Here is a 14,113-nt window from a genome sequence, read left to right as displayed (position 1 = left end):
TTTTAGGTCTTTTAGAAGTTGTTTCTCAGCTCAGTATGTGACTTTTGGGAGACAGGTAGAATTATCCTTCCAGAAGATCTGCTTATCTAAAGATCAACGAAGCGGTCCACGACATGCTGCCTGGAGGAGGAAGTTTTAATAAGAAGGCTACCGTGGCACTGAAGTCACAAGAAGAAGAAGCCTTACAGGATGAAGATGAGAAAACGTATGGCGCTGGTGAATTTTAATGGGTGAGTAAATTGCACTAGCATTTATTTTTTACCAAAAATTTAAAATACAATTTCCTGTTTAGTTTGTTTTTCTACGTTCAGTGCCAACTTTTTTGTCGTAAGTATTAACCAATCAAAAAATGGCTTTGAGCACTATAGGACTTAACATCTGAGGTCATCAGTCCCCTAGACTTAGAATTACGTAAACCTAACTAACCTAAGAACATCACACACATCCATGCCCGAGGCATGATTCGAACCTGCGACCGTAGCGGTCGTGCGGTTCCAGACTGAAGCGCCTAGAACCGCTCGGCCACCGTGGCCGGCTATTGACCAATCTTGATGAAATTTTTGCAGGGAGTAGAACTGACGTGTTTACATTCTTTTAATTGATTAATATCATCGACAGTTTTGTTTGTCTGTTTTAGTAGCACATTTATGTACCGATAATTAAAGAAACGTTAAGTTCGAAATTAAAAAAGAATGTAGAAAGTAAATTAATAAAATTTCTCATAAAATGAATGAATAGCACCGTTGAACTACGTCTTATGAATGTACCTAAAATATGTAATGTGAAAAATGGGACCTTGCCTTGGTACCAAAAGTTTGTTTTTAATACTACCGTACCATTAAAAATCATGTCAAAAATACACAAGTCTAAAACCAATGAAGATATTGCCACATCTTTACAAGGTTGACATGATTTTAAAATTTGTCTGAAATCGGCAGACTAGAAGAAAAATTAAATTTTTGGGTTGTTTCTCCCCTTAAGAATATCGTATGATGGGTCACCACCTTTCTACATCTACATCTAGTACATCTACGAGATTACTCTGCTATTCAAAGTGCCTGGCAGAGGGTTCAATGAACCACCTGCAAGTTGCTTCTCTACCGTTCCACTCTCGAACGCTGCGCGGGGAAAACAAGCAATCGTGATGATCATTTTTCCCTATGTACGTGGGTGCCAACAGAATGCTTTCGCAATCAGAGGAGAAATCTGGTGATCGAAATTTCAAATGGTTCAAATGGCTCTGATCTCTACGGGGCTTAACATCTGAGGCCATCAGTCCCCTAGAACTTAGAAATACTTAAACCTAACTATCCTAAGGACATCACACACATTCATGCCCGAGGCAGGATTCGAACCTGCGACCGTAGCGATCGCGCGGTTCTAGACTGAAGCGCCTAGAAACGCTCGGCCACAACGCCCGGCATTGAAATTTCATGAGAAGATCCCGTCGCAACGAAAAACGCCTTTATTTTAATGGCATGCTTTTTCGCTGCTTCTGCAACAGCGATCTGACACGTTTTGTGTAGCATGGGGAATCAGTACCATCACTTATTAATTTATATGGTATATATCTCTCAACTGCCATCGATACTGTCTTTCTGAAATCATTCCACAAGTTTTCTACGCTTACTTGATCAGATCAGAAGGAGTGAAAACTGTCCCTTAAAACGGCATTAAGAGCATTTTTATCAGCTTTTTTTAAACAGATATACTTTGCGTTTCTTTTTGATAGTTGTAGGTGTTACGGTGTTCAGCCAATTAGCAACTGCCTTGTGGTCGCTAAACCCTGTATTCGTCACGATACTAGCTATTTGTCCAGGATTACTTGCTGCTAAGAGGCAAAGTATGCTTTCGCGACCATTTAGGCTTCGAGTGGGTTCGTGAACTAATTATTCAAAATAATTTTCTGAGAAAGCCTGGGGTACAATTTTGGATGACGTTTTATAACAGCCGACGGCTCTAAACGTATAATTTTTCCAGCATATCGAGGGTAGAATGAAACCACCATCGACTATAATTCTATAAGTGGGGTACTTATTTGAAACGAAACTCATGTTTTCTTTGAACCTTTCAGCAACTGTATCTTCTGAGTAGGGGGGGGGGGGGGGTTTAAAACGATCCAGTTAATAGTTCAGTCCGATTGTCAAGTACAACCTCTACCCATTGTATTGTATTGTATGTTAACCGGGGACCTAAAAAGGACGGAGGGTCTCCGTCCCCGCCGCAGCCGCAGTGGTCCACAGACGCACGACGACTAACGCAGTCCACTTCACCCCTCCACCGACCCAGACAGAACCCAGGGTTACCTCTACCCATACTATTTCGCAAGAACTATCTAATTCAATTTCACTACAAGGTAAACTACTTCTGACAGCAATAAATACTTCACCACCAACTGCATTTAATCAATCCTTTCTGAATACTCTCAGGTCGTTCGAAAAAATTTCGGATGAACGTATTTCCGGCTTTAGCCAGCTGTCCGTACCTATAACTATTTGAGCTTCAGTGCTTTCCTTTAGGGCTAGGAGCTCTGGTTCTTTCCCAACACAGCTACGTCAATTTACAACTACAACACTGTTCGTTTCTACAACTACCTTACTGTGTTTTACCTGTCCCATTTAGACGGACGCCCTTTCTGTTGTTTCCTGAGACGCTATATCCTAAAAAAAACCACCCAGTCCCTTACACACAACCTCCGCTACCCGTGTAGCTTCCTGTGTGTAGTGGACTCCTGACCTATTAAGCGGAACCCGGAAACCCACCACCCGATGGCGCAAGTCAACGAATCTGCAGCCTACAAGGTCACGGACGAACCTGAGCATCTGATTCAGACCCTCCACTCGGCTCTGCACCAAAGGACCACAGTCGGTCCTGTCGACGATGCTGCAGGTTCTGAGAACCGCCTTAATCTCACAAGAAAGACTGCCAGCTGCCCGAAACCAGAGAGAATCTTCTCCCATCCAAAGCGACACACGTCACTGGTACCGACATGAGCCACCACCTGCAGTTGGCTGCACCCTTTACTCTTCATGGCATCCGGAAGCACCCTTTCCACATCCGGAATGACTCCCCCCCCCCCTTCCGGTACGCACACGGAGTGCACACTGTCTTCCTTCCCCTTCTTGGCAGCCATGTTCCTAAGGGGCCCCATTACGCGTCTAACGTTGGAGCTCCCACCTATGAAAGACGGAGTACTGATGATCACCACGAATTAGAAATGTGACGTGGCTGAGAAAATCTGCTTGTGCCTCTGAATTAAACATCTCAGAATTAGGCAAATCCATCTACACTCCTGGAAATGGAAAAAAGAACACATTGACACCGGTGTGTCAGACCCACCATACTTGCTCCGGACACTGCGAGAGGGCTGTACAAGCAATGATCACACGCACGGCACAGTGGACACACCAGGAACCGCGGTGTTGGCCGTTGAATGGCGCTAGCTGCGCAGCATTTGTGCACCGCCGCCGTCAGTGTCAGCCAGTTTGCCGTGGCATACGGAGCTCCATCGCAGTCTTTAACACTGGTAGCATGCCGCGACAGCGTGGACGTGAACCGTATGTGCAGTTGACGGACTTTGAGCGAGGGCGTATAGTGGGCATGCGGGAGGCCGGGTGGACGTACCGCCGAATTGCTCAACACGTGGGGCGTGAGGTCTCCACAGTACATCGATGTTGTCGCCAGTGGTTGGCGGAAGGTGCACGTGCCCGTCAACCTGGGACCGGACAGCAGCGACGCACGGATGCAAGCCAAGACCGTAGGATCCTACGCAGTGCCGTAGGGGACCGCACCGCCACTTCCCAGCAAATTAGGGATACTGTTGCTCCTGGGGTATCGGCGAGGACCATTCGCAACCGTCTCCATAAAGCTGGGCTACGGTCCCGCACACCGTTAGGCCGTCTTCCGCTCACGCCCCAACATCGTGCAGCCCGCGTCCAGTGGTGTCGCGACAGGAGTGAATGGAGGGACGAATGGAGACGTGTCGTCTTCAGCGATGAGAGTCGCTTCTGCCTTGGTGCCAATGATGGTCGTATGTGTGTTTGGCGCCGTGCAGGTGAGCGCCACAATCAGGACTGCATACGACCGAGGCACACAGGGCCAACACCCGGCATCATGGTGTGGGGAGCGATCTCCTACACTGGCCGTACACCTTTGGTGATCGTCGAGGGGACACTGAATAGTGCACGGTACATCCAAACCGTCATCGAACCCATCGTTCTACCATTCCTAGACCGGCAAGGGAACTTGCTGTTCCAACAGGACAATGCACGTCCGCATGTATCCCGTGCCACCCAACGTGCTCTAGAAGGTGTAAGTCAACTACCGTGGCCAGGAAGATCTCCGGATCTGTCCCCCATTGAGCATGTTTGGGACTGGATGAAGCGTCGTCTCACGCGGTCTGCACGTCCAGCACGAACGCTGGTCCAACTGAGGCGCCAGGTGGAAATGGCATGGCAAGCCGTTCCACAGGACTACATCCAGCATCTCTACGATCGTCTCCATGGGAGAATAGCAGCCTGCATTTCTGCGAAATGTGGATATACACTGTACTAGTGCCGACATTGTGCATGCTCTGTTGCCTGTGTCTATGTGCCTGTGGTTCTGCCAGTGTGATCATGTGATGTATCTGACCCCAGGAATGTGTCAATAAAGTTTCCCCTTCCTGGGACAATGAATTCACGGTGTTCTTGTTTCAATTTCCAGGAGTGTATTTACAAACCAGATACAAAACACATATTCAATCTGTTGATTAGTGTATTGGGGCGCAACCGAGTGCAAACTGGGAACACCCTTTCGAGTTCAATGTCTCAGCGCTGCATGACCTCACTCGCCCGCGTCGGCGTGTGCGCCGCGTTTCGCAAACACAGACGGCGATCGTTTTTACGGCGCCCAGAGCCGAGTGCACTGCTCAGCGGGGTCCAGGCTTCGGTTTACGGCCGACCCCTCGCTGGGCCTGTCGCCAGCATTAATCACGCCCGCGCGGCCATTCTCAAATATCCCTCCCATTCTTCGAGATGTTACCCGCCCCGATTTATGCCTCAAGCGTGTCCCTTTTTTGGAAAGTGCATCTCCAAATGCGGGCGCACCGGGAGGAACGGTTTTCCCGCGAACCGATACGCTGGGAGCACAATTTACGGTCCTTTTCGCGGGACCGGCCTATGCAGAGAGTTTATAACTCGGTCCGTGGAGCCTGATGGCACTGCAACTCGCTTTGCGGCCCGCTGCTGCCGGAACCGCCCTCCGTGGTGCATTTCCTTCTTTATTAGTAACGGCCGGCAACCGGTTCGCTGCGTCCCGTAGCTGTATTCACGATTTCTGTGGGTAATATATGCGTAGCGTACCGGCGCTTACAAAGGAGTAAAATTTTAAACACGTGTCGTGCTATGTTTTTGCTGGCGCAACGTTACGCGGTAAATACTGCAACGTAGTTACGAGTCTAGAACTCGAGCCTGGTATCTGCGTCTCATAATTGTACTCCTGTGCTTTATTGGCTGGGAGACACGCACAGGAGTTGTTCAGTCGACTAATTGGAAAGACTCTCCTTTTTCGCGAAGTGAGTGTGTTGTGTCGTGAGTGGATCCAGTGAGGTCGAGAGAGTGATAAGTAGGTGTGGAGCTTTAGTACAGATAACGTATTACAGATGACGATAAGCGCTCTGAGGCGAAAACAGTACGTCTGTCGTGGCCGCTGCCGGGGCTGCTATAACAGGCATTCACGTAGTAGAAGTAACCACAGCCAGCAAAACACTGAAGTGCTGGTAACGATGCCATGTTTGAGAATCATTTCAACCTAGGATGGACGTTTCGAGACTGTTCTAGAACTCTCTAGGGGATTCCAGAAAGATTTCGCTCGTAGCAGCAGGGGAAAGTAACGCTGCTAGAGAAACTTGTGGCGAAGTCCCTGACAAATCAATATACACACATCAAAGAAAGTCTGGCATTACCCTGGTTCCCAGAACTCCTGAAGATAGGCGTTGACTGTGGGTATTGCATCACAGACACAGTTCCTTTGACTGATCAGAGATGTCACTGAACCCGCCCAAAGATGTAAACAACCTTGCAAGAGCTTCGCCTATTAGACGGAGGGGGTGTGACAGCCGATCAGTTTCAGCCATTCCATCGGGAAGGAGGTTTCCGGCTCGTGTTGTCTGCAGGTCAACCATGCCCAGACGGTCAATACTGCGGTTCGATCACGTCCGCATTTTTACTTTCTGCCAGGAAGGTCTCTTAACAAGGGAAGTGTCCAGGCGTCTCGGAGAGAACCAAAGCGACGTTGTTCGGGCATGAAGGAGATGTAGAGAGACAGGAACTGTCGATGGCATGCCTCTCTCAGGCCGCCCAGGGACTAGTACTACAGTGAGTGACCGCTAAGGATTATGGCTCGTAGGAACCCAGACAGCAGCGCCACCATGTTGAATAATGCTTTTCGTGCAGCCACAGGACGCCGTGTTACAACTCAAACTGTGCGAAATATGCTGCATGATGCGCAACTTCACTTCCGACGCCCATGGCAAGGTCCGTCTTCGTGGACGACACCATGGAGCACAGTACAGATGGGCCCAACAAGATCCCGAACGGACCGCTCAGGATTGGCATCACGTTCTCTTCACCGATGAGTGTCGCATACGTCATCAACCAGAAAATCGTCGGAGACGTGTTTGGAGGCAACCCGGTCAGGTTGAACGTCTTAAACACACTGTTCAGCGAGTGATGCAAGGTGGAGGTCCCCCGCTGTTTTGGGGTGGCATTATGCGGGGCCGACTTACGCCTCTGGTGGTCATGGAAGGCGCAGTAACGGCTGTACTATACGTAAATGCCATCTTCCGACCGATAGTGCAACCATATCGGCAGCATATTGACGAGGCATTCGTCTTCGTGGACGACAATTCTCGCCCCCATCGTGCACATCTTGTGAATGACTTCCTTCAGGAAATCGACGTCGCTCGACTACAGTGGCCAGCTTGTTCTCAAGACATGAACCCTATCGAACATGTCTGGGATAGACTGAAAAGGACTTTTTATGGACTACGTGACCCACCAACCACTCTGAGGGATATACGCCGAATCGCCGATGAGGAGTGGGACAATCTGGACCAACAGTGCCTTGATGAACTTGTGGATAGTACGCCACGACAAGTTACAGGCATGCATCAATGCAAGAGAACGTGCTACTGGGTATTAGAGGTACCAGTGTGTACAGCAATCTGGACCAACAACTCTCAAGGTCTCGCTGTATGGTTGTACAACATGCAATGTGTGGTTCTCATGAGCAATAAAAAGGGCGGAAATGGCGTTCTCTGTTCCAATTTTGTGTACAGGTTCCGGAACTCTCGGAACCGAGGTGATGCAAAACTTCTTTCGAGGTATGTACAAACGACGACCGCACAGGAACACGACAGCTGGAGTCTCACCAATTAGGAGATCGCCTAGAGCAACAGCCAACCCTCACTACAGAGTGAACATCGATCTGGTGGAGTAAAAACTTCGAAAAATCTATACACATTCGAGAGAAGGTCACCGAGTTTCCCTGAAGTGTCCAGCAACTGTTATTATCTTGTGTTCTCTACCTATGAGTAAAGAAAAAGCTATGAAAAATTTGTCTATAGTAGCAGCAACATGTAATGGTCAGCATTTCCTGTGTGCCTGAATATACAGAGGGACAAGTGTTGTTCTATACTTGTCGCCTAGGGCGATAAGCTGTCGAAGTGCACGAATCACAACGAGTGATAATTAGTATTCTTTGTCCATCAGAATACAGAAGACAACGAGCAATGTCTCGCATTTGTCTCTTATTGTGGTCCGGATATTTGATCGTGTATTGTCGGAACGAGTTGCAAGCAGAGCACTCGTCTCTGATAGTGAAAGATGGTACTCAAGGACCGGAAGTTGCTGGAAGGGACTGATATGTGGAGTGGTAGGATGTAATACTTGATGTGTAAGGATATAAAGCCACTCTTAAGACCCCTTTTACTGTGGGAAATAAAGGATTCCTAAATTGTATTCTTAAATATTTGCACCCTTATTCACTTCCCACAAAGACAACAACTTCTCCTCCCCGTTCCAAAACCGCCTGAGCTAAGTATCCTAGGAGACTTGTACTCTCTCACACCGTTAAAGTAACTTAACAGAACTCGGCTTACATTGTCATCAACGCTATCAATTTAGTGATAGGACCTGTGCGGAGACGAAATGAAAGTACCCTTCCGCAAAACAACACAACACATGCACCTACGTGCGGCTGTAAAAGTAATTCCATAATGTATCGTGTTTATTCGGTATTGTCGATACATATACTTGTTTAAAGTGTTCGTTACCATAGATACTTCTTTGCTGTCCTTGGTAAGATGTGTGTAGATTTTTCTCTTTTATGCACTAATGGACTGTCACGATGGCTTTACTGCCACTTATGATAACAACTGTAGTTGCAAGAATTGAACTTGTTCTCACATCAGAAATAAATCTCTAAAGCATCAGTCCGCATTGTTCCCAGTAACATGACCGATCCCAGCACGTTCATAATTTCTCACCGTCAAAATTCCCTTCCCATTGTGTTTTTCTGCCTAGTACACGATTTGTTCCTTCTCACACTGCCTATCAGGTGCCAGGAAAAGGCACGTTTTATTATAAGATGATGTGATGCAAACGTTTCCGTGATATTAAATCCACCAGATAAGGTAAAATGTTGTTACCTTATGCACCGGAAGTTCCTTACTGTGAGTGCAAGCAGACGCCTGCAGTACTAAATCTTGCTTTAGTTGACACTGTTACATTAACGTTTTCCAGGAGCAGTCACGTAACTTATGCAAATTCATACTGAAAGAGTTCTTTCATAGAAATAGTGAATTACCACAGATAAATATGATAAACAGCTCTACTAGTGATTGTCGGTAAGTGACTAATGGAACCTTACTCTTGTAGAAGTAAGAGAACTTTGAAAGCATTCTGAGTGGTGGAAAAAGCACGCGGATCACCAGGGATTAGAGTCAGCCGCCACCCCTATAGCCAATTTGCAGAGGGAGAGTCCACGCATGCGTTTCTAACATCTCATCAGGGCATTCAGCTTTGTTCTGAACAGACAGAGATTGGATATCGCTTGGATCAACACCTGGTGAAAACGTTTCACGGCCCCGGAGTGGAGTGAGAGAGGTCGCTCTCCTGCAGAAGGGGCTATTGTGTTCAAATGTAGAAAGCTGACTGTTTTCCGAAAAAGCATTCGACGCCAGAGATAAACAACTTAAAGATAGACGGGGGTAATGCAAAATGCAGCAATGTGAGGTTTCTTTTTAATTAACATTCGATTAGGAATCACAACCAGACTTCTAATCTAAGAGCTGCCATCACGGCTTGCTTGCCACGCCACCTGAGCTGATGTGTTGGAGAGTTAGAAAAATTTCGGGCTGATCTGCAGTTAATCATTGGCGTGGATCGTTGGTTCTACCAGTGACTGATTCTCCAGCCACATCGGCGTTCACCCAAAATACTATGGTGAGGTGGAGCAGTAGTTGCGAGTCACTGCGTACGGACATTAAAGTCATTTTATAGTAATTCGATTACCAAGCTTCACAGAGAAGATCTGTATTTTAACGCCAACGAACAGTCTGCTTTCAACTCCGACCATAGGTGTGAAGTATTCCTTGCTGTACTAAAGTCTGTTTTCAGCCAATATCACAACAGTCAGTGGGCCCTACATCTACATCTACATCTACATCTACATGGATACTATGTAAATCACATGTAAGTGCGTGGCAGAGGATTCAACGAACCACTTTCACAATAATTCTCTATTATTCCAATCTCGAACAGCGCGCGGAAAAAAACGAACATCCATATCTTTTCATGCGAGCTCTGTTTTCCCTTATTTTATTAGGATGATCATTTCTCCCTATGTAGGTCGGCGTCAGCAAAATGTTTTTGAATTTGGAGGAAGAAATCGGCAATTGAAGTTTCGTGAGAAGAATCCGCCGCTACGAAAAACGCCTTTGTTTCAATGACGTCCATTCCAAATCCTGTACAATGTCAGTGACACATCTCTCCCCTATTTCGCGGTAATACAAAACGTGCTGCTCTTCTTTGTACTTTCTCGGTGTACTCTTTTACCTCTATCTCACACCGCGCAGCAGAACTCCTAAAGAGGACGGACAAGCATATTATGCTTGTCTCTTTAGTAGATCTGTTATATTTTCTAATAATTCCTCCAATAAAATGCAGTCTTTGGTTTGCCTTCCTCAGAATGATTTCTATGTGTTACTTTCAGTGTAATATGTTCGTAACTGTAATTTCTAGGTATTTTATTGAATTTACGACCTTTAAATTTGACTGATTTAACATGTAACCGAAAATTCTTTCATCACCAATGTGAACGACCTCACACTTTTCATTATATAGGGTCAATTTACAATTTTCCCACCATCCAGATATCTTTTCTACATCGTTTTGCAAATTGTTTTGATCTTTTGATTACTTTACTGGACGATAAACAACAGCAAACGTAAGATGGCTGCTCAGATTGTCTCCTGAATCGTTTATATACCTAAGAAACAGCAGAGAGTATATAACACTACCTTGGGGAACGCCAGAAATCAATTCCGTTTTACTCTATTAATTCCAGTCAATTACCACGAATTATGCCCTCACTGACAGGAAATCACGAATCCAGTCACATAACTAAGTCGATATTCCATAAGCAAGCAATTTCACTACAAGCCACTTGTGTAGTATAGAGTCAAAAGCCTTCTGGGAATCTAGAAATACGGAATCAATTTGAAATCCCTTGCAATAGCACTCAACACTTGTTGTGAGTAAAGAGCTGAATTTTTTTCACGAGGAGGATGTTTTCTAAATCCATGTCGACTGTGTGCCAATAGATTGTTCACTTTCAGATAATTCATAAAGCTCGAACACAATAGACGTTCCAAAATGCTGCTGCCTACCGACGATAACGATATGGCCTATAGTTTAGCGGATTCAGAATCTCTTTGGATTTTCTGTCAGATTTCGAGACAAAGTTTCGTTGTGGAAACTATTATAAGCATTGAAGTCCGTGCTAAATTTCGTAGTTATGTAAAAGATCGCCAATATTGGATATTTTGCGTTCGTTTATATTTGGCACGCTTTTTCTGTTGTTTCTGCAACAGCGTTCTGATCCATTTTGTGATGTTCGTTATTAGCTCAGGATTATTTGTTGCTAAGATGTCAAGTGTGTTTTCACAACCATTTACTGTTCGAGTGGACTCATGAACTAATTGCTCGAATTAATTTTCGTAGAATACGTTTACTACAATTTCAGATGATGTTTTATGCGTGCTTTCACGATTACAATTAATTTACCTGCGTGATTATTAGCATCCTCCTTCAAACCGTATGTCAGATATGCCAAGACGTTATTATATTAACGTTTCACTATTTGTTATATGTCTCATCACTAATTTTGTCGGAATAAAGTAAAGTTATTGTGGCTACTGTCTCATTTAATAGTTATAACTTTCCCCAGTCATTATTTTGGAGGGCATTCTGATATTATTGGGACTTCTGCTAGGCTTTTAAACCCAAGCAACTTTGCGACGTCGAAGGCTAAAAAAGCATGGACGTTATGCTCCTTGCACGGGATACAGGAAAGTGGACACCGTCTTTCTACATCTACATGATTACTCTGCTATTCACAATGAAATGCATAGCAGAGGGTTCAATGAACCACTTTCAAGCCGTTTCAACCGTTCCTCTCGCGAACGGCACGCTGGAAAAACGAACCCTTAAATTTTTCTGTGCGAGCCCTGATTTCTCTTATTTTATCGTGATGATCATTTCTCCCTATGTAGGTGGGTGCCAACAGAATGTTTTCACAATCGGAGGAGAAAACTGGTGATTGAAATTTCATGAGAAGATCCCGTCGCAACGAAGAACGCCTTTATTTTAATGATTCCACTCCAATTCACGTACCATGTCTGTGACACTGTCTCCCCTATTTCGCGATAATACAAAACGAGCTGCCCTTCTTTGTTCTTTTTCGATGTCATCCGTCAGTCCCACCTGATGCGGGTTCCACATCGCACAGCAATACTCCAGAATAGGGCGGACAAGCGTGTTGTAAGCAGTCCCTTTAGTAGCCCTGTTGCACTTTCTAAGTGTTCTGCCAATGAATCGCAGTCTTTGGTTTGCTCTACCCACAATATTATCTATGTGATTGTTCCAATTTAGGTTATTTGTAATTGTAATCCCTAAGTATTTAGCTGAATTTACAGCCTTCAGATTTGTGTGACTTATCGTGTGATCGAAATTTAGATAATTTCTTTTAGTACTCATGTGAATAGCTTCACACTTTTCTTTATTCGTGCTCAATTGCCACTTTTCGAGCCATACAGATATCTAAATCACTTTGCAAGTCGTTTTGGTTATCTTTGGCGTCCACAATAGCCAATAGGTGCGCTCAGGGCTGAAATGTTGCAGTTCAACCAGAAAACGCAAACTGCCGCCTTACTGCTGCAAGACGACTCTCTGGCTTCCACTCACCGCAGGATACGGCTGTTTGCAGGGAAGGCAACAAGCCGTCCTCCAAGTGTGTGACAGTCTGAAGCAGTCGGCGCCGCATTCGCGTGGCGGTTCTCTAGCCGCTGATTAAAATCGCGACGCACTTTCGCAGAACACCGCCAGCGCCAATTGCCGAGGCCGCTTTGTCGGCTCGCTTTCAGCCCAAAACTCGCCCATTTGGGGCCAGGAGGCACACATTCGCACAGCGTTGCGCGCCGGCGACCACGTGTACGGACGGCCGGCTCTTTCTTTTTGCGGTCGCCGCGAAAACGTCCAGTTTCGGGAGGAGTTGCGTTTGCGGCAACACATGGCGAGTCGGAGCGGCTTTACGGCTGCTATAAAACGCCGGCGCTGGAAGCAGGCCAGGCTGGAGCAGGCTGGGAGCAGCGGGCTGCGGCGGCGCTGGAAATATAGCGCCACGCCGGGGACCGCCTCCTGCAACGGCGGCGGAAGTGCAGACTTACCACCGTCGATGCGGTGGATCACAGCCGCCCGCTTACTATTTATTGCGCGCTTGTAAGCGTCGAGATAATTCGGCGTCCCTCAAAAAGACCAAACACACCCAAAGTTACGCACATAAGCTCGTGGATAGGAGGTCTCCAGGAAACAAATGTCGGCTACTCTGTTTACATACTGTCTTCATTATGCAACAGTCATAAATTAAAACCTCAGCCACTGCCGTCTGTTTTCAAAACTTTGGGACCCACTGTCCTGCTGTTAGATCCGACCGTTTAATTACACTACTGGCCATTAAAATTGCTACACCAAGATGAAATGCAGATGATAAACGGGTATTCATTGGACAAATATATTATACTAGAACTGACATCTGATTACATTTTCACGCAATTTGGATGCATAGATCCTGAAAAATCAGTACCCAGAGCAACCACCTCTGGCCGTAATAACGGCCTTGATACGCCTGGGCATTGATTCAATTAGAGCTTGGATAGCGTGTACAGGTACAGCTGTCCATGCAGCTTCAACACGATACCACAGTTCATCAAGAGTAGTTACTGGCGTATTGTGACGAGCAAGTTGCTCGGCCACCATTGAACAGACGTTTTCAATTGGTGAGAGATCTGGAGAATGTGCTGGCCAGGGCAGCAGCTGAACATGCTCAGTATCCAGAAAGGCCCGTACAGGACCTGCAACATGCGGTCGTGCATTATCCTGCTGAAATGTAATGTTTCGCAGGGAACGAATGAAGGGTAGAGTCACGGGTCGTAACACATCTGAAATGTAACGTCCACTGTTCAAAGTGCCACCAACGCGAACAAGAGGTGATCGAGACGTGTAACCAATGGCACCCCATACCATCACGTCAGGTTATACGCCAGTATGGCGATGAGGAATACACGATTCCAATGTGCGTTCACCGCGATGGTGTCAAACACGGATGCTACCATCATGGTGCTGTAAACTGAACCTAGATTCATCCGAAGAAATGACGTTTTGCCATTCGTGCACCCAGGTTCGTCGTTCAGTACACCAACGCAGGCGCTCCTGTCTGTGATGCAGCGGCAAGGGTAACCGCAGCCATGGTCTCCGAGCTGATAGACCATGCTGCTGTAAACTGCTGTACGTCG

The 14,113-nt window shown here is 46.3% G+C and overlaps 1 protein-coding gene across 2 annotated transcripts in view; it reads right to left on the bottom strand.

Annotated features, from left to right (window-relative positions):
• Window positions 1–14,113, bottom strand: part of LOC126341133 (epidermal growth factor-like protein 8) — a 773,192-nt gene that overhangs the window by 237,860 nt on the left and 521,219 nt on the right. The gene's annotated exons all lie outside the window — the stretch shown is intronic.

This window comes from Schistocerca gregaria, chromosome 1 (assembly GCF_023897955.1).
Source record: "Schistocerca gregaria isolate iqSchGreg1 chromosome 1, iqSchGreg1.2, whole genome shotgun sequence".
NCBI classification, from domain to species: domain Eukaryota; kingdom Metazoa; phylum Arthropoda; class Insecta; order Orthoptera; family Acrididae; genus Schistocerca; species Schistocerca gregaria.
Note: the sequence above shows the minus strand (reverse complement) of the source record. Positions and strands in the feature narration are given on the sequence as shown.